Consider the following 19,982-nt stretch of genomic DNA (forward strand, 5'->3'; position numbering starts at 1 on the left):
ATTGAAACAGGCCTGTGGCAGGCTCTAAAAGGAGCAATCCATGGTCTGGAGGAAATTTGCGAGAATGAAGCCCTCTATACCTATTTTTGGTCTTGACGAAGGGTCTCGGCCCGAAACGTCGATTATTCATTTCCACGGATGCTGCCCGACCTGCTGAGTTCCTCCAGCATTTTGTGCATGTTGCTTTGACCCCAGCATCTGCAGAATATTTTGTGTATACCTGTTTTTCTTTAGCCTACTCATCACAACCATCCTTCCCTGATTTTACTGCCAATTACATATATTATCACACTGAGGACAATCTGTCTACTAATCTAAATGGCATAGAATCAGAACAAAGCTAACAACTAAAAGCAGCACACACTAAATGCAGGAGGAACTCATCAGGCCAGACAGCATCCATGAAAAAGAGTAAACAGTCGACATTTGGGACTGAGACCCTTTGCAAAGACTGGGGTTGATGAAGGCTAAAAGCAGACCATCTTTGAGGCTTCATCAGCAGAATTGAATACCATAGTAATCTGTTATCTCATGACTTGTTCTTTTTGGCAGTTGACCATTGCCTCCAAACCAAGGAACTGAAGTTAACTGTGAAGAGTGAAAAAGCATGCCAGGAGTAGCATCAAATGCATCTGAAATTGAAGTGTTCCTTTTGATACTTCACATAATTTAGTATTTTGTACCTGCATTCAATGTGTTTACAAATATCTTCACATTGACATTGAAAAGTATTGACTGATATATTGCTATGTGTCATTCTATGAACACACTAGATTTTCCTCTTTCTTTAAACATATATTTGGTAAATGACAGGGCTTGGCTAGATATCTTCCAGATCAAAGCAGTCTACTTGATCAACAGCTAGTCACCAGCTCTGCATTTGCAGTATTGTGAACAGTTATCTAAGAAAGGCTGTGCTGACATTGGAGCAGATCCACAGGAATTTCATGAGAATGAACCCAGGAAATAAAGGGTTAACATATGAGGAGTGTTTGATGGTTCTGGGCCTATGCATGCTGAGGTTTAGAAGAATATGGGGGGGGTGGTGGGCAACAGGGATCTCATTAAAGCCTATCGAATGTTGAAATGAATTCATTGAGCAGATATGGAGAAGATGTTTCCACTAGTTGGAGAGTCTGGGACCAGAGGGCACAGCCTCAGAGTACAAGGATATCCCTTTAGAACAGAGATGAAGTGGAATTGCTTTAGCCAGAAGGTGGTGAATCTGTAGAATTCATTGCCACAAATGGCCATGGAGACCAAGTCATTGGGTATATGCAGAGAGGATCAGTGATTACTCACAACAGAGGGCACTGGGGTGATGACTGTCAGCAGCCGAGTTGGTGGTGTTCGGACCCAGTAAGCAATTGCTCCCAATGGAGGCCACTGGGTTGGCAGCATTCAGTTCTGTCATGGCAGTCACTCTTTACGGAAGGACTGAGTTTGGGTGGCTGCTCTCCTTTTATGCTGAAGGAAAGATTTTTTTTTGATATTCTGAGATTTATGGGATTATTGGACTGTATATTGGTCTCCTTCAGTTTTTCCAGTGTTTTCTTTCTTGTTGCCGATGGACAGGTGGGTGATCTGTTAGTTTTTTGCATGTGAGAGTGGGGGTTGGGGTTTTGATGCCACTGTTGCAGTTCTTTTCTGTAAGTGAGGGGGTCGGGGATTGCTATTGTCGATCTTTTTCATCCTGTGGGGGAAAGGGTGGGAGATTTGTTGTTATTGTCACTGTTTTTTTCTGCAGGGGAGGGGTGGGGGATTTGGGGGTTCATCTCTTTTTCTTTTTTGTGCCAGGGGGAGTTGGTGTCTTTTCTTTCAATAACACCCATGGTTTTTCTGTATTTCATGGCTATCTGGAGAAGATAAATATTAGAGTTGTATTGTAAATGCCTACTTTGTCAAATAAATGAATCTTTTAAATGAATATTTAAAGTGGGGGCTCATAGTTTTTAAGTAGTCAGGGTGTCAGAGGTTATGGGGAGAAGGCAGGAGAATGGAGCTGAGCAGGTTAATAAATCTGCCATGATCGATTGGAGGAACAATCTTGATAGGCCAAATGGCCTTATTTTGCTCTTATGTCCTATGCTTTTATTGTCTTATGGTCTTCTAGTCCTGGTGCACTGGGATGGCAGTGCGTACAAGAAGCAAGGCAGCAACACACTAACATTACTAACATCACAATGCAGCATTACTGACATTTTTCCAGTTGTAAAGAAATCCACCACTTACAAACATCTTTTATTCACTATGGAATATGGTTGTCATTTATCATCCATAGTTAATTGCCCTTGGGAAAGTGGTGAAGAGTTGGCATCTTAACATACAGCAGGCCTTCTGTAGAAGGTATTCCCCACTGGCCCAGTTTGGAGGTTGCTACTGGAGTGGATGCTAGAAAATGTAAGTTCAAAATTCTTTTTTGATCGATCACTTCCCTCATATTACTTCAAGATCATTTAATTGTCTTCTCTCCAACACAGGCTTCTCAAATGTTCAGAATTGCACAATGTTAGTTTGAGCTACAATCTTAATTACTTCCTGTCCATAGCAGTTCTTTATTCAATATTTGGTAAAACTTAGTAGTAAAAGGAAAGTAAATAATGGCACCAGCTTAGATGTTTCCATTGTATTGTTAAGTATGTTCCCTGCAGGTATTTTTGTCATGGGTTGAACTGACCTAACTCAGTTTTGAAAATAGCTACCAAACTTGGAGGAATTACTTTCTGGAAACAAACAACCAAAGGGACTAGATATTCAAAAAAAAACTTTGTTTTGCACAAAGGATTATGGAAATCTTTCCAAAAAGTTTCCAGAGTAGGACAGAACCAAAACATATGAGTTAAGGAAGCTATCTCCCCATGACATCTATCACAAAGAGGGTTAATATGAGAATAAAAACAAGCTAATTTATCTTTAGACATATGTTCTCTATGAACAACTTTAAATTGAATTAGGGAATCTTTGGAACAGAGAGAGGAAGTATTGACTAGTTGTAAAATATGCGCCCAGTCATCCGCCAAAATAGTAAAGCCCAATTCATTTTCCCAATCGGACCTAATCTTATTGAATGGAGCTATCCTACGTTTCATGGTAATATTATAAATAATAGCCGTTGCACCTTTCTGACACGGGTTAAGGTTAATTATAGTATCTGAAATATATGCAGGTGGTGACGTCGGAAAGGAAGGTGTATTTTACGACATTGGAAGGAGATTAATGCCCCAACTACATTTTTTTGGTTCTCTCAAATGATACTATGTTTAAATTTGGAAAAAATCAGAAGTAATCTTTATGATACTTCAGTTAAATTTGAACAGACCTGGAGATCTTTTATTCAACATTTTCATTTAATGTATTTTTTTTTTCTCTTTGACCATATTTACATTCCCTTCTTGGTTTTTAACTGTTATTAATGGAGGTCGGGTTTGAGGACATGATTGTTTAAGTTGTTTAAGTCTACTTGGTACCTAGTTAGCCCATTGCTTTGCTTTGCTTTTCAGGTTAGTTGCACGGTGGGTTTTTTTTGGGATCTTTTTTGAGTTTTTTCTTCTCTTTATTGATATATATGGAAAATTAGTATACTACTATATTACCTCATTATTTTATAACTAAACTGCACTTTTTGTACTGTTTTTATGTATTAATATCTCTTGTAAATTTATATCGCAACAGTGTATTAGTTTTTATATGTTTTACCTTTTGTGTACTAATTCAATAAAAAAGAAAAGAAAGGATTATGGAAATCTAGAACTCTCTCCCCTAATTGTCATTCATTTTATTTAACCAAAAGTTGTCAATTAAATTATTAAGGTTATAAGAACCAAGGTGGACTTAAATTAAATATTTTGAGGCCCGCTGTTGGTTGGAGTCGACTATGGATATTTTGAGCTAGCTGTCTATGTGATATGCAAGCCAAGGCAGTATGATATGGAGAGAAAGCTGTTGTCCACGCAGCAGGCTCCACCTCTCCACACAGCTGATTAATACAAATGAATAGCAGAGACCAATACAGTTTGGCACTAGCGGTGTCACAGGGGTTGCCAATCAGTGTTGAACTCAATGCAGGACTGTCTTAAGGGTTCCAGCTCTGGACTTTTTCTTGGGATTTACTCCCAAAGCCTTGCCCAAGAGTGGGTATAGTCTCAAGGCAGTGAAGGTCAGAGATCAGAATTTTCCTTTTCCAACCACAGCTCACGAGCCCCATCTGTCCAAAGTGACTGGTTTTAGAACCATAGAACACTACAGAACAGAAAACAGTCCAGTTGGCCCTTCTAGTCTGTGCCGAAACATTATTCCACTAGTCCTATTAACTTGCATCCAGTCCATAACCCACCAGACCTCTCCCATCCATGTACCTATCCAACTTATTCTTAAAACTTAAGAATGAGCCCGCATTTGCCACATTAGATGGCAGCTCGTTCCACACTCCCACCACTCTGAGTGAAGAAGTTCCCCCTAATGTTCCCCCTAAACCTTTCCCCTTTCATCCTAAAGCCATGTCCTCTCGATCCTATATTTCTGTTCCTATGTTTTATAGTCTTATGGACGCAAGGCTGTAATTGCTGTCAAAGGTGTATCTACAAATACTGACTTGAAGGGTGTGAGTAATTACGCAATCAATTATTGTGTTTAATGATCGTAATAAATTTAGACTGATTTGTAGAAATTTGTTTTTTTTCTTTGATAAGAAAAGTGTCCTTTCTGTTGATCTGTCGAAAAAGTCAATTAAATCCACTGTGATTCAATGTTGGTAAACAACAACAAAGCATGAAAACTTTTATAGACACTGTAGTATAGCGATTAGAGTGTCACTATTACAGCTCGTGGCGTTCCAAAGATTGGAATTCAATTCCGGTACTGCTCTGTAAGGAATCTCTGCATTCCCTCCCTGCGAAGGTTTTCTCCTGGCCCCCCGGTTTCCTCCCACAAAGTAGGACCGTTTTAATATGCCTGTAACCCACCTTTGCCCCTGCTCCTATCAGTGGAAATGATTCCACTGAGTTCTGCAGCTAAGCTGCATGTGAAAGTCAGGAGCTGGACTTGGTTATCAGAGGCTATTTGAGACGCGTGCCATCGGGAGCATTTGGTAGGTAGTTGGAGCTTTTCCCTGTTACCTTCCCTGGCTATAACAGCCTTAAACTAAATGTAAGCCAACTATATTGAATGGCAGTTGAGGTTTAAGGAGCTGAGCGACCTCCTGTAATCAGATGTAAATGTGGGAAGCTCTACAGACCAGTTCGAGGTCATTATGGCAGCCAAAGGAGTCATCTTCAATTTGTGTACCTAATTTGTTATTAAGACCTACCATTCCATTTAAGTTTCACATAAATGTGACTCTATTAAATGTTTTCTTTTGATATAGGTTGTGTGGGTTGGCAGCAGTTCCTAATCCTATCTGGAAGAGCTTTAGCTGGCACAGAGTTCCACATTGCTTTGCCCCGGTGTCACTGCCTGGCAAATTGAATTAAAGATGCTCCAATCTTTGAAGCAGTTTATCATAATACAAGCACTTTGTTCAATCTCTGCAGGAGAATTTTATGGCTTTTCTTGTGGAAGTCTAATTGGAGAAATAAAGCAGCGTCTTGACAAAGTGCAGAGCATTTCTTGGCGAATGCTCTGAAGATTTCAGAAATATTGCAAATGCCATATATTTAGAACAATTTCTCACACTATGTGGTATTATGAAAAAAAAATTAAATCTCACATGCCATAAATGAAAATCTTTCAAAGAAATTGAAGATTTTAATTAATTTTCTGCGATGATGTGTATGGAATGGTTATTAGGATACACAAACGCCTTAAAATAATACAAATCTTTCTTTGTCAAAATTAAATGTTGAACAGAATTAAGCTGCTAAATGATAATGTGGCAAGGAGTCCAAATCCCCCTGCACTGCAGATGAACGGTTTGTGCAGTTAAGGAGGCCTGAAAAATTACTCCTTCCAAAATAGAGAAGGGAATTTGTTCTTGTAGAAACATTGTTTCAACTCAACATCCCATGCACCATCAATCTTCAGTCCATACCATTCAGCGACTTGTGCTAATACTATTTTGTGACTCCATGTGCTGGATCGTAACTATATGTGCTTTGTGAGACTGTATATACTGTGTTTTGCACTTTGGCCCCGGAGGAACGTTTTTTGTTTAGCTGTATGCGTGTATATGGTTGAATGACAATTAAACTTAAACTTAAGAGAAAGTGACTGTTTTAAGAGCATTGAAAGGCAATAAACAGCCAAGAGAGCACCAAACACCAAGCAATGTCAGGATATGCTGAAGAAGAACATTTTTTTTCTACTAAAAGAAAGGCAAAAAGATGATGCGAGACACATCTTATAATTTTGGAAATTAATTATAGAGGCAAGAGAGATAAATGATGAGTGTTTACTCTTCAGACCTAAGGAACTAAACCATCTGTAAACAAGGGCCAGGCCCATTTGTGACACGCGTACGTGATGCATTGTTGCTCCTGAATCCAAATATTATATCCTGCTGGGGTAATCTGTCTTCCACAGAACATTAAGTCATTTTTCTCATGGTCGGAGTGTCAGAATCAGGAGAGCATAGGTTTAAGGTGAGAAGGATAATTTTTAAGTATTTGCTGAGGGGAGTATTTTCCACTTAAGAGAATTACATAGAGATATCTTAAATATGCTGCCAGAGGAGCTGGCGGAATGAGATTCAATCATTATATTTAAAGGCATTTAGACTGGCACTTGAGTAGGCAAGACAGAAGGGGAGTGCGCAGGTGCTGGAATCTGGAATGACAAAGAAACTGCTGGTGGTACTCTATGGGTTGAGCAGCATCTGTGGGAGGAAAGGAATTGTTGACATTTCAGGTTGAAACCCTGCATCAGAACTGTGAGGAGAAGGGCTGGGGCAAGCGAGACAGTCGATGTAGACGTGGTGGGCCAAAGGGTCTATTTCTTTGTGATGATTCTATGATATTCTGAGAAGATTGAATAGGTACATGGATGTTCAGGATATGGAGGGCTTTGGTCCTGGTGCAGGTTGATGGGAGTAGGCAATTTAAATGGTTCAGCACTGACTAGATGGGCCAAAAGGACCTGTTTCGATGCTGTACTTTTCTCTGACTCGATAACTCTATTTCATTATGCTATAAATTCTAAAAATCAAAACTGCAGCTTCAAAGTAAAATATACCGTGCTTTGAAGGTAAAGAAAAAAATGTTCCAAGGAGCTTTACAGCAGAGTTATCAACCCGTACTTTACACAGAATCACGTAAAGAAAAATTAGACTGAAGGTTTGGCTTAAGGGGTGGGTCAAGGATATCATTAAAAGTGACAGAAAAGCAAAAAGGAGGGAGTTCTAGAGCTTAGCATTTTTGCATCTGTAGACAAGGCTGCCAATATTGTAACAATTAAAGTCAGGAATGATCAAATAAAATTGGATGACACTTTGCCAATAATAATTGAGCATGTTAATAACCAGAAATAAATCTTTCATCACTAGTAAATTTAGGATAGAAATCTGAATAATATGGTATATGTAAAATATATATAGAAAGTAAAGCCATGCAAATATGTAGGCAATGTTAATGGAAAAAAAAGTTAATTTTTTTTGAATTAGAACTTAGATAGAAGAGAAACAACTAAAGAAACACCAGAGTTAGCATTTTCAGTCACCTCAATACCTTAATTAAAAATAGCCACCAAGGATTATGTAGAGGGAGAGTTAAATTCAGAATACTTCATATAATCTTAAAGGTTATTTTGCTGAAGGTGATCAATAATGAAGATATACAAAGAATAGGCAAAGATGGAAAGATGGCATCACACAGACAGATTGCATTGAATGAAAAATGACCCTACATTTAAACACTGTCAGTGAACAGACAAGCACATCCATCAAGTTATCAGCCTCTTAAGTATTTTTTTTGGATACTTTTGTCTAGAAATTGGATTTCATCCATTTTTTTTTGGTGTGCTGTCTATAGCATTAATAACCATTCAGTTTCCCTGCAAATGTAGTTGGGAACACCGTTGGTTTAAATTCTACCAAGCAGCATGAATTAAATTGGGACGTCAATGGTTCCTGACAAGACCACACTCAATTGAATGCAGCTTCCAATAATTTGCTACACACATTTCTGAGAGGGGCCTCAGCCCTTAGAAGTGCACTCTCTTTGGCAGACAGATGTCAGCAATGCACAGTATGGCTGCCATGAAGGAGGAAGAAGTTTCAAAGCAGAGTGAAAGAGTTCAAAGGTTCATTTGTTATCAAGCTCTGTATGCAGTATGCAAGTCTGAGATTCTTCTCCAAGAGCCACGAAACAAAGAAAATTGTAGAAGTTAGTTCAAAGAGAGACAGCAGACCCACATCCCTCACCCCTGTACAAAAAAAGAACAGCAACACGATCATTGATGCACAAAACTCCTCTGCCAGTACAAAATCTGACGAGGATATTGGCCCCCAAACCCCCCTCCCCTGCACAAAACGCAACAAGAGCAGCAACCCCACAAACTTTCCTCCTCCCACACAAAATGCAACAAGAAAGAACGGGCAAAAATACAGAATATAAAAACCATAAGACTGAAAAAGTCCATAGTCCAAATTCATAAAGGCAGAAATTGAGAGATACTGCTTGAACACAGAAACCTACTCTTGGTGCACAGCGAGCCACCCCACAGTGATAGGCCGCTCACAGGCTCCTTCTCCAGCGGCGATCAAATGATGGGTAGTCAACGTTGAACCCTCACTTGTCTTCCACAATTGCTCTGATGTTGTAATCTTCCTCATCACTTTGATCGGTGAATAATGGAAGCTTCTTAGATATTGTGAAAGATATTTGGACTTCTAACCAGTGAGGTAAATAGCTGGCGGGAATTCCTGCTTGCCAGAATTGCTTCAAGGCCATCATCTCAACATTATTTGTTTCATCTATCCACGTTTTATGTCCTCAAAAAGTTATTGAGGGCAATCTACACACCAGTGGAAACCATTAAAATGAGCCATTTCAGAAAATGCATCAGGGATTCTTTTATCATTGTGCTCTAGTCAGAGTGGTGGTCCTGCCAAGGAGAATGTGAGAGATTTTTATGTTATTTGAGATATTTCGGCTGATTACTGGCAAAATTATTTTGCAGCTAAGAAATGGAATGTGGAAGAGGTCACCTGATTTGAATTGGGGATGATGATACTGAGACTTCTTCTAAAGGGGTCTCTTTTTCCTGGATCTCCTTTATTGTCCATGAATTTCCTCCATCTTCCACTCCACTGGAAGATGAGTCCGGTAGTATCTTGTTGGGATACTAAATAGGACTAGTATAGAATTAGTGTAAATGGACATTTGATATGATCAAACACATCTTTACCTGCCTCCTCCCTCACTTTTCACTTCCCACAGGATTTACTCCCTCCGTGATTTCCCTTGTCCATTCATCCTTTCCTGCGAATCTCCCTCCAGGCACATATCCCGGTAGGTGGAAGAAGTGCTACACCTCCTCCATTACTTTCATTCAAGGGCCTAAACAGTCTTTCCAGGTGAGGCAACAATTCACCTGCGAATCTGCTGGGCTCATCTATTGTATCTGGTGCTCCTATGCGGACTCCTCTACATTGGTGAGACCTGATGTAAATTGGGGAAATGCTTTATTGACCACCTCCACTCCATTCACCAAAAGTGGAATTTCCCAGTGGCCAAGCATTTTAATTTCTATCCCCATTCCCATTCCAACATGTTGGTCCATGGCCTCCTCTTCTGGCAGGATGAGACCACTCTCAGGGTGGAGGAACAACACCTCTTATTCCATCTAGGTAGCCTTCAACATGATGGCATGAACATCAATTTTTCATTCTGGTAAAAACATTCTCTTGCCCTTCCCTCTTCTTCTATTCCCCTCCCCATTCTGACCTCTTACCTCTTCTGCTCACCTGCATATCACCTCTTCCTGATGTCCCTCCTTCTTCCCTTTCTCCCATGGTTCACTCTCCTCTCCTCTCAGATTACTTCTTCTCCAGCCATTACCCTTCCCATTCACTTGGATTCACCTATCACCTTCTAGATTGTCCTCCTTCCCCTGCCCCCAGCTTCTTATTCTGGTGCCTTCTTTCTTTCTTTTTCCAGTCCTGAAGAAGGGGCTGAGTCTGTAACATCAATTTCATTGATGCTGCCTGATCTGAGGAGTTGCTCCAGCACTTTTTCTGCATTGCTCTGGATTTCCATCATCTGTAGAAACGCTTGTGTTTATGATTAGATGGATGATATGGAAGCCAGTGGACTGGTCATATAGTTTCTATCCTATAAATTCACCATCAGGAAGAACCTGCATGTTTAAGGCGTGGAACCCTTTATCATGAAAGAGCAGTTTGAGTTATTAGCTCATGATGCCATTTGCTCCTTATTGAAAGTAAACTAATGAGGGGTTATCCCTCTGCTGCTTTGACTGTTTAATAAAGTTTTTCAACCAAAAGCTTTATTTTACACTTGTATGTGTGGAAATAGATGTTGAGTAAGTAGTGATATTATTAGATGTGCATTAGTTGCCAGCAAATGCCAGGTGTACCATTGTGAACAGTACTTGTAAGTGCCCAGGCCAATTTCCTGATTTACATGTTTTTTCACCGGGAAAACACAGCATTATTGTTATTGGCTTTGGTTTTGTTTTATTATTGTCATGTGTACCAAGATATAGTGAAAAGCTTGTCTTACATGCTGTTTATACACATCAAAATCAAACATTATTACTTTTATTATAATTTATATAATATTTTCCGCATTGCACTGTGCTGCTACCAACAAAAAGACAAATTTCATGCCACATGTCAGTTATAATAAATTCTCATTCTGATTTTCAACCAATTTTTGCATCAACCTAAATGCTTGTCCTTGGATCTTGAACTTCTCACCTCAACACAGTTCCTCATATATTGGAGACAAAAGAGACTACAGATGCTGGAATTTGCAGCAAAAAGAGCCACTAACTGCTAAAGTAATGGGTCAAGCAGCAACTGTGAGGGAAAAGACATAATTAGAATGATGCAGGATCTCAACTCAAAACCTTGACCATTCCTTCACCTCCACAGATGATGTTGATTCCCTGAATTGCTCCAGCAGTTTGTGACTTCTATAGTGCCACTTAAAAACAAATGATCCATTATTGTTGGGTCCAATGTGGAAGAAATTACACTTTTCCACACTGAGCTCCATCTGCCAGTTTTGTCCACAAACTTAATCAATCAGTATCCTTTTTTCTGCTTTCAGTTCACCTCTGTATGATTTACTGCAACATCTAATATGATGTGGCCAGAAACTTAGACCTACAAGGCTCTGTTTATTCAGCTACATCATTTATAAAAGTAGTGAAAAGCTGGTGACTTGAAGCCTTTCATGGGGGGAGAAGGTGTCACGTCATTATTATGTGTAAGCATCCATTATCCCTATCTGAGGGTTTGAACCTATTCAAACCAACCAGATGTTTCTAATTCCATCCCTTCTTACTTTTCTAAACAGTATCTTCCAAAATGCCTTCTGGAATTCCATACAATTAATATCTATAGCTATTCCCAAATATACACATTTGTCCTTCCCAAAACAAATATTCAGCTATATTTGCTAAACTTGACTTTCTGTTTGCAAGTACCTGCTGACTCTCTGTTGAATTTATATTTCTCAAGTAATAACAGTGAAATGGTTCTCTAACCCCCATGTTATATTAATGACAAATCCATTTTTAATCTGGAACTGGCAAAGGGGTTTCAACCCGGTGTTGTAACTCTGTTCTCCTTTGCTGTCCGATGTGCTCAGTATTTCCATCATTTTTTATTTTTATTTCATATTTCCAGCATTTTCAGTTTTGATATTGAAGTAGAATTTATGAAAAGACTCAAATTAATTCAAATAAACACATGAGAAATGTTAAGAATAGCATTAACAATCATCACCTGCTCTTTTGTGTGAGGCAAAAATAAGATCTTACATGTAAAATTGCTTGAATCACACTTCACAGAAACCAAAATTATTTGAGATTTGCAGATCTTTGTAGCGTACTCCCAGTGTTATGCCATTATCCCAACCTCTGCAGAGTGTCCCAAATGCATCGGTGTAACATTTTATTTCAGTCAGGCGTTCTCAGGGTTGTTTTAAATATGCCTGTTGATATATTCCACTTTTGTTGGTAATATTCAATGGTGTCACCTGGGAACTCTGAACCCAGAAGAGGGATTTGGGTTTTATTCTTGTTCAGATCACAGAGATAAAAACATAATGTTACGTCGTGTCACTTCAAAAGAAGTAACTTTTAAAAAACCACAGAGTAAGTCGCTACACTGCGTCCTTACACATAAGACTTCCTAATTACAGTCTGAGAACACTTTAAAGTTTTCAAACTACCTTGTGTAAATCTCCTTTTCATGCTTACCTCTTGCATAACCTACATTTAATTATTTAATGCAGCTGATATTTTTAAACAGTGACTGACAGTCAGATAAGTACATAGAATATGATTAGTTACCATTAGTATAGAAGTTATTTAACTCCGATTAAATCACTTTACAGAGCATTTAGTAAGGTGCTGCAATAAAGACTGATCAGCTCAGTTGATGCATGTTGATAGAGTAGTTATACGGGTGATTGTAATGGCTTTTTTTTCGGACTCGAGAAGGGCACAGTAAATGTTGGCATACCCTGGAGATCAGTATTAGAGTCATTTTTAAAAAAATTTATAGTGTCTATATTATGTCTATATATCTATAAACCACAATATTTAAAATATCAGCTGACCCAGAACTCGATAGTGTTTTGAATAGAAAATATACACCGTTAACTTTTAGCTGGTTATAAGTGAGCTGATAGAATTGAGATTAATGTGGTGAAATGCAAGTTGGTGTATTCAGTAGGTACAATGAGTAGAGGCAATTGAAAAGAAAGGCAACTGGTTCAAAAGGATTGCAGGATAATATAGACTGGTGGTATGGGTGCACAATGGATTGAAAATGGAAGGGCAGGTTGAGAAAGTGCATAATAAGGCATATACAGTTATAGGCTTTGTTAAATGAGGCAGAGTACAAAACATTAATTGGGCCTAAACAAGAAAACTGAGTTTAATTTGGGCTACCACCTTATATGGAGGATATGAAGACATGAGAAAGGGCCCAGCGGTGGTTACTGAGATGAGGGACTACAGTTCAAAGAAGTCCTGATGAAGCGCTTTGGCCTGAAACAGCTACTGTTTACTCTTTTCCATAGATGTTGCTTGGCCTCCTGAATTCTTCCAGCATTTTGTGTGTGTTGCTTGGATTTCCAGCATCTGCAGATTTTCTCTTGTTTGCAATTCGACTACGGTTCCAAGGTCAAAATTGAAAAGAAGGCCAAGGAGAGATCTAATAGAATATCTATATAGTGAGGGACAAAATGGAAAGCAGGAGATTGTTTTCTTTGGTGGTGAGTCTGCGGATTAGAGGTCAGAAGTATAAAATAAAGAAGAAAGGAGTTAATAGGCTCTACCATAACTGTCTCCACCAACATCCTGGCACCTTCCACTCTTATGTAAATAAAAACTTGCCTAATACATCTCATTTGATTTCTGCCCATCTCAGCTTAAATGCATATCGTCTATAGCATAGACACGATGGGCTGAGAGGTCTCTGTTGCTATAACTTGCCTATGACGTAGATGTAACACCCACAAAAGCTTACAAATGCTGCTGTTTCCTCAGGAGGCTAAAGCAATTTGGCGTGTCCCTTCAACCCTTACCAATTTTTATTAACGCACCATAGAGAGCATTCTATTTGCATGCCGAACAGCTTGGTATTGCAACCGCTCTGCATGTGACCACAAGAAACTGCTGAGAGTTGTATATCACAGAAACCAGCCTCAGCCCTATGGATTTTGTCTCTACTCCTTGCTGGCTCCATAAAGCAGCCAGTATAATAAAAGACCACAGCAGCTAAACCTTCTCTCCTCTCCTCTCCTCACTTCCATTGTAGCACCAACTTCAAGGACAGATTCTATCCTGCGTTATCAGACCCTTGAACAAACTTTGATCAGATAGTAGTTCAAACTCCTCACAGACAGTGGCGGGAAATGTACCCAGGTTGATGGCACTATAATAGGTTTAAGCTAACACGATGCTATTGTGGTGCCAAATTACTGCGATCAAAGAGCAAAAATCATGAGTGAGGTAGTGTTCATGGGTTCATGGCCTGTTCATGAAATGCCAATGGAACATTGGGTTTTTCCTTCTGAAGTCTAGAATATAAGGAGCTGGAAATTTTGTTGCAGCAAATACGGAGGAGTGGTTAAACCCAAACCTGAATGTTGCATTTGTTGTGGAGGCTTCTCCTGAGGACCGATATATTGATTTGGAGGAGGTCCTTCACATTAATACACAGTAGATGAAGAAGGCAACATGCAAAGAGAAATTGTATTGACCAAGTTTGTATTCCTTAATGCAGGATATTAAAAAAAAAGTGATCTAACTCAGAAACTGAGATGATAAAATGCATTGACAAAGCATAAAGAAGGAAACAATGTCTTGTTGGGAATGTCTGGGTTATGGAAGCTGTACTAGGAATAACTGTAATATGGGAACCAACTATTCAGGAGGAAGTTCACAAAAAAAGGGTGGTTGAGCCCTGGGTGTTTCTCCCTACAACATGTCTTGGGGCAAAGTTAATTCAAAGTGCCATAACCTAGGTTGATAACTTTTCACCAAAGCGTTTTTGGGTGAGTAATTAGATTTAAGAAAAATAGCTATAATATAATGGATCAGTCGCACAGGTTTGAGAGATGTTTTGGGAATAGGTTATCAAGCCTCTTCTGAGGTGTTTTTCAGACTAAACATCAGAGTCATGAAGTTTTGTACCTATAACTTCGGGCGCCAAGGTAGTGTAGCGGCTAGTGCGACGTTATTACAGCTCGGGGCGTCAGAGTTTGGAGTTCAATTCCAGCTCCATCTGTAAGGAGCATGCATGTTCTCCCCATCACCACGTGGGTTTCCTCTGGGTGCTCTAGTTTTCTCCTACAGTCCAAAGACATACCGGTTAGTTGGTTAATTGGTCATTGTAAATCTTCCTGTGATTAGGCTCATGCTAAATAGGTGGGTTTTTGGGCAGCTTGCCTCAATGGGCTGGGGGGGGGGGCCTGTTCCTTGCTTTATCTCTAAGTAAATATATAACATGCTCAGTCCCCTCAGCGCTGAATACATCTGCTTTTTCTAGTGATTATCTCAGACTGAACTAGACATTAGTCCAATTGGTTATGTTACGTTTGTTATCTCCTTCATATATTATCAAGTGAAGTAAAGGAATCGTCTGGCATTTTACTAAATTAAGCCCTCAGCATATTATCTTGCAGATAAAGCATTCTGGAGCAAATTAATTGGTTTCATCTTCGTGATAGGATCACTGCTGGGCTTTCCTCTTCATCATAAAGACATCTGGGAATACAGGTCCATAATTAATTGAAAATGGAATCATAGGTAGATAGGGTCACGAAGAAAGCTTTTGGTACATTGGCCTTTGTAAGTCAAAGTATTGCAAACAGGAGATGGGATGTTATGTTGAAGTTGTATAAAATGTTGTTGAGGCCCAATTTGGAGTATCGTGTGTAGTTTTGGTCAGCTACCTACAGGAAAGATGTAAATGAGGATGAAAGACTACAGAAAAAATTTACAAGGATGTTGCCAGGTCTGGAGGACCTGAGTTATAAGGAAAGATTGAATAGGTTAGGACTTAATTTCAAGGAATGTAGAATACTGAGGGGAGATTTGATGATGTATACAAAATTATGACGGGTATAGATAGGGTAAATACAAGCAAGCTTTTTCCACTGAGGTTGGGTGGGACACCACAACTAGAGTTGATGTGTTAAGGGTGAAAGATGAGAAGTCTAAAGGAAACCTGAGGGGAAACTTCTTTGAGCTAAGAGGGTCATGAGAATGTGAAACGAGCTACCAGTGCAAGTGGTGCATACAAACTTGATTTCAATGTTAAAGAGATGTTTGGATAGGTATATGGATGGTAGAGCTATGGAGGACTATGGTCCAAGTGTAGGTTGATGGGAGTAGGCAGGTTAGATTATTCGGCACAGATGAGATGGGCTGAAAGGTCGGTTATCTGGGCAGTATTTTTCTATGACTCTATGACTTTATTTTAACTTCAGTTCTCAGCACATCTTGACCCTCATTAATGATTTTGTAGCCAATCCTTCCCACACCCCTATCCCGATACACACTAAACTTCAATTCACTTCAGGTTTTGTTGTCCATAACCCTTCATGCGCCAAGAACGAGAAATATCAGTCCTGCTCTCTCAGCCCTAAAATGTAACATTCGTATCATTGTATAAGTGCATCAGGCCCTTTCTTCCGCCTTACCTCAGCATTTCCTTTCCTGGTAGGCTTCTGCATCTCTTTTTCTTTGAAGGTGTCAATTTTCTATGTGGCAAGGAAATGCCATGCAAATTATTGTTGCTGTTGTTGACTCCGGATTGAAAACATTAGCATACATTTTGATTGGACTGGTCGCCTTAAATTTTGCAATAAAGCTTCTACTTCTGACAAACTTATTGCCTGTTTCATTGGAAGAAGCAGTTCCATGCTTTAGATATGAAACAATCTTGTTATTAATTCATCTCATGTTATTAATCCTTTACTTTTTTTTCCACCCTTTCAATACTAGCTGCCAAGATCCCATGTTTCTCCAATATAAATTAAATTGACCTATTTATGCCTTTACAATAAAACAAGAATAAAGTTGTCTAATGCAAGGAACAAAGCAACTCCCCGAAGAAAGGCAATACCACATCTTAAAAAGCATACAGGGAATTTTTAAAAATTAATCGAAAAAATTTATGTTTATTTTGTCAGAGGAATGACACTGCTCTGAAATATTAGAGTGTGCAGCAAAATTCTCCAGATAGTACATTGATTTACCAAATCAGCTGCTTTCCCATTATTCCAGTTGGTTGTTTTATAATTGTTATTGCAGGCTATGCATCTCCTTCATATACTATTGATTGGAAATAAAGAATAAGATAGTATTTCAGGAACTTAAGCCCTCAGTGTATTATGTTGCAGATGAAGTATTCCAGAGCATGTCATTTGGTTGACTTAACCAACCATGCAAGAAAAATATTGCACAATTTTCCTCTTACACATTACATAAATCTATTGCAGTTTTCACCATTTGATTAAAATTAGACACATAGGATTTATGTTGGAAGACCATAATCTATCAGATAGTCCATGAATATGTATGCATTGGTATGGCTGGGGCTAAAGTCTCTGCTGGCCTTCAATGGATGATTACTCCATGAAAAAATTATTGGTTGAAATTGAACTTTAATATAAACATAAAGCAGGAGATAAAAGGTAATTTATTGGGTTTTCACCTTGAAGTGACCTTCTTGTTCGTTTCTCTTAGGTTCAGTGTTAGCCTGTTACCTCTGAACAACAAATCATTTTCAAACTCATCAACTTAAATGCAAAGTGATCTTTCATTTCGCAGACTCATTCTTCACCATTCTGGCTTGCCTTCTTTCCCCCTGCTCTTTGCTCTTTCTGAGATGCAAATTCAATACAGAGGAAAAGGATTAAAAAATCATATTGGTGTTTGCATGAGGGTTAAAAAAGCTGATTAGATTATTGAAAGTGAAGTGGCCAAAAATTCGTCCAACATTAATTGACTTTAACTTTGCATTTTAAAGCTATATGGGGTTTCTTTTCAAAAGAAAACAATCATAGAAAAGTTCATTAAAATTGGTAGGAAAGATAAGCTGAATTCATATCGTTTGTCTGCAAGAAAGAGCAAAGTAGTGCCAATATTTCTTCGAGAAATATTCTGTTAGTTGACAAAGGCTTGTTAATGAGCTTTCATAGAAAGACTTGGCAGTTTTCTGCAAAAGGGAATTAACTGAACAAGCAGGAATTAGCCTACACATTGTGCTTAAGTTAATTCGATGATGGAGCAGCTAGAGTATTTGGCAGTACCCACTGAACATGAATGTTACTGAATTAAGAGGTTCAATATTAGCTTCCTTTGAAGAGGGCACCTGGGGTTACAGGCTTTAGAAAAGGCCCCCACCTCATGAAGAATTAATGAGGTGTTTAAATGATTAGCGATGGTATTTAATATACTACCTTATGCAGTTAAATAGCATTTTGCCAGTTGGAAACATCTTAACAAGACAGAGCATATGGTCGAAATATTTATGATATATTTTAAACTGTTTGTCTATGCTATTGGTATTGGATTATTCTTGTGAAAGGTACTAAGATACAATGAAAAGCTTGTCTTGTGTACGGTTTATACAGATCGAATCACTACTCAGAGCATTGAGCTAGATAATGTAAAACAATAATAATGTAGAATAAAGTGTAAAAGCTACCCAAAAAGTGCAGTGCAGGTAAATGATAAAGAGTAACATTGTGACAAGGTGGATTGCAAGGCCAAGAGTCCATCTCATCTAGGGTTGCCAACTGTCCCGTATTAGCAGGGACATCCCGTATATTGGGCTAAATTGGTTTGTTCCATACGGGACTGCCCTCGTCCCGTATTTCCTTTGCTAAGGTATAGCGTTCCTATGAAACCGTTCGTAAGCTGAAATGGCGTAAAGCGCAGAAGCAATTACCATTTATTTATATGGGAAAAATCTTTGAGCGTTCCCAGACCCAAAAAATAACCTACCAAATCATACCAAATAACGCATGAAACCTAAAATAACACTAACATATAGCAAAAGCAGGAATGATATGATAAATACACAGCCTATATAAAGTAGAAATAATGTATGTACAGTGTATCAGAATCAGGAAGATTAAGCCAAAACCGATTGGTAGAAAAAAAATCGGCACCTACACGCATGCGCACACAGGTGCCCGTGCAAGGCTTCATGGTCATGGTAGTCTTTCTCGGGGTAAACACAAGAGTCCTGTATTTGACTGCTACTTTTGTCCCTTATTTGGGAGTGAGAAAGTTGGCAACCCTAATCTCATCATACTAGAGGTGAATTCAAGGGTCAGATAACTGAGCCTGTTGGTACATGCTTTGTATCTTTTCCCCAATGAGAGAGGGGTGAAGGAAGAATGTCTAAATATTAACATTTACAGACTGATTAACTGTTGAAGAGAAATAATAGATCTTGCTATGTTAGTCTTTAAAGCATTCTTCCTTTAAGTTGCTGCATTAGTATATGCTCTATGGCTTTGTATCAATGATGTATTATCCATCTGTACATATATTCTTCACCTGACTGCGGCCTTTGTCAAGTTCAAGCAAACAACCCCCTTCCATGATAATTCAACTCAGTGCAAAATCACTGGCATAAGAACTTATTCCCCTTAGTGTAACAGTTGTTACTCTTTAACCATCATGCTCTTGAACCAATGTAGATCTCCTCACTCACCTCAACACTGAACTGATTCCACAACATACAGACTCACTTTCTAGGATTCATGTTCTCAGTATTACTTATTTATTTATTATTTTTGTATTTTTACAGTTTGTCTTCTTGTGCGCCTGGGCTGATTATCAGTCTTTATGTGTAGTTTTTCATTGATTCTATTGTATTTCTTTGTTCTACTGTGAGTGTCCGGAACGAAAATGAATACGCATTTTGGTAATACACTTACTTTGAACTTTGAACTTTAGAACTTCGAAATCCTGTAACATCTATCTTAGCAGGAGCATCCCAACACAACTTCACTTTCTATCCTAAATGACATCTTGAGTGACACAGTAGCATGGCGGTTAGCAGAACATGTGTGACCGTAGTGACCTTTAAGGCATTAGTGACCTTTGATCAGGGTTCTATTCCTGGTTCAGATTGTAAGGGGTTAGTGCATTCTCCCTGTAACTATATGGTTCCTCTGTGTGCTCTAGTTCCAAAGATGTACTGGCTAGGGTTAGGAAGTTGTAGGCATGCTATATAGGCACCAGAAGCACTGGTAGCAAGCATATGAGATCATTACCAACTGCGTGTTCTCCTCTTACTATCCTACTATCCACTATCCTGTTTGGAT

The 19,982-nt window shown here is 38.9% G+C and overlaps 1 long non-coding RNA gene across 2 annotated transcripts in view; it reads left to right on the forward strand.

Annotated features, from left to right (window-relative positions):
* Positions 1–19,982, forward strand: part of LOC134348874 (uncharacterized) — a 135,152-nt gene that overhangs the window by 61,514 nt on the left and 53,656 nt on the right. Inside the window, exons 4-5 of one of the 2 annotated variants that reach the window (XR_010018507.1) lie at positions 2,282–2,400; positions 5,363–6,124. This is a non-coding gene — a long non-coding RNA (uncharacterized LOC134348874). Of the gene's footprint in view, positions 1–2,281; positions 2,401–5,362; positions 6,125–19,982 lie in introns of those variants that run through there. The other variant, XR_010018508.1, reaches the window with a different exon arrangement.

Source organism: Mobula hypostoma, chromosome 7 (genome assembly GCF_963921235.1).
Source record: "Mobula hypostoma chromosome 7, sMobHyp1.1, whole genome shotgun sequence".
NCBI classification, from domain to species: domain Eukaryota; kingdom Metazoa; phylum Chordata; class Chondrichthyes; order Myliobatiformes; family Myliobatidae; genus Mobula; species Mobula hypostoma.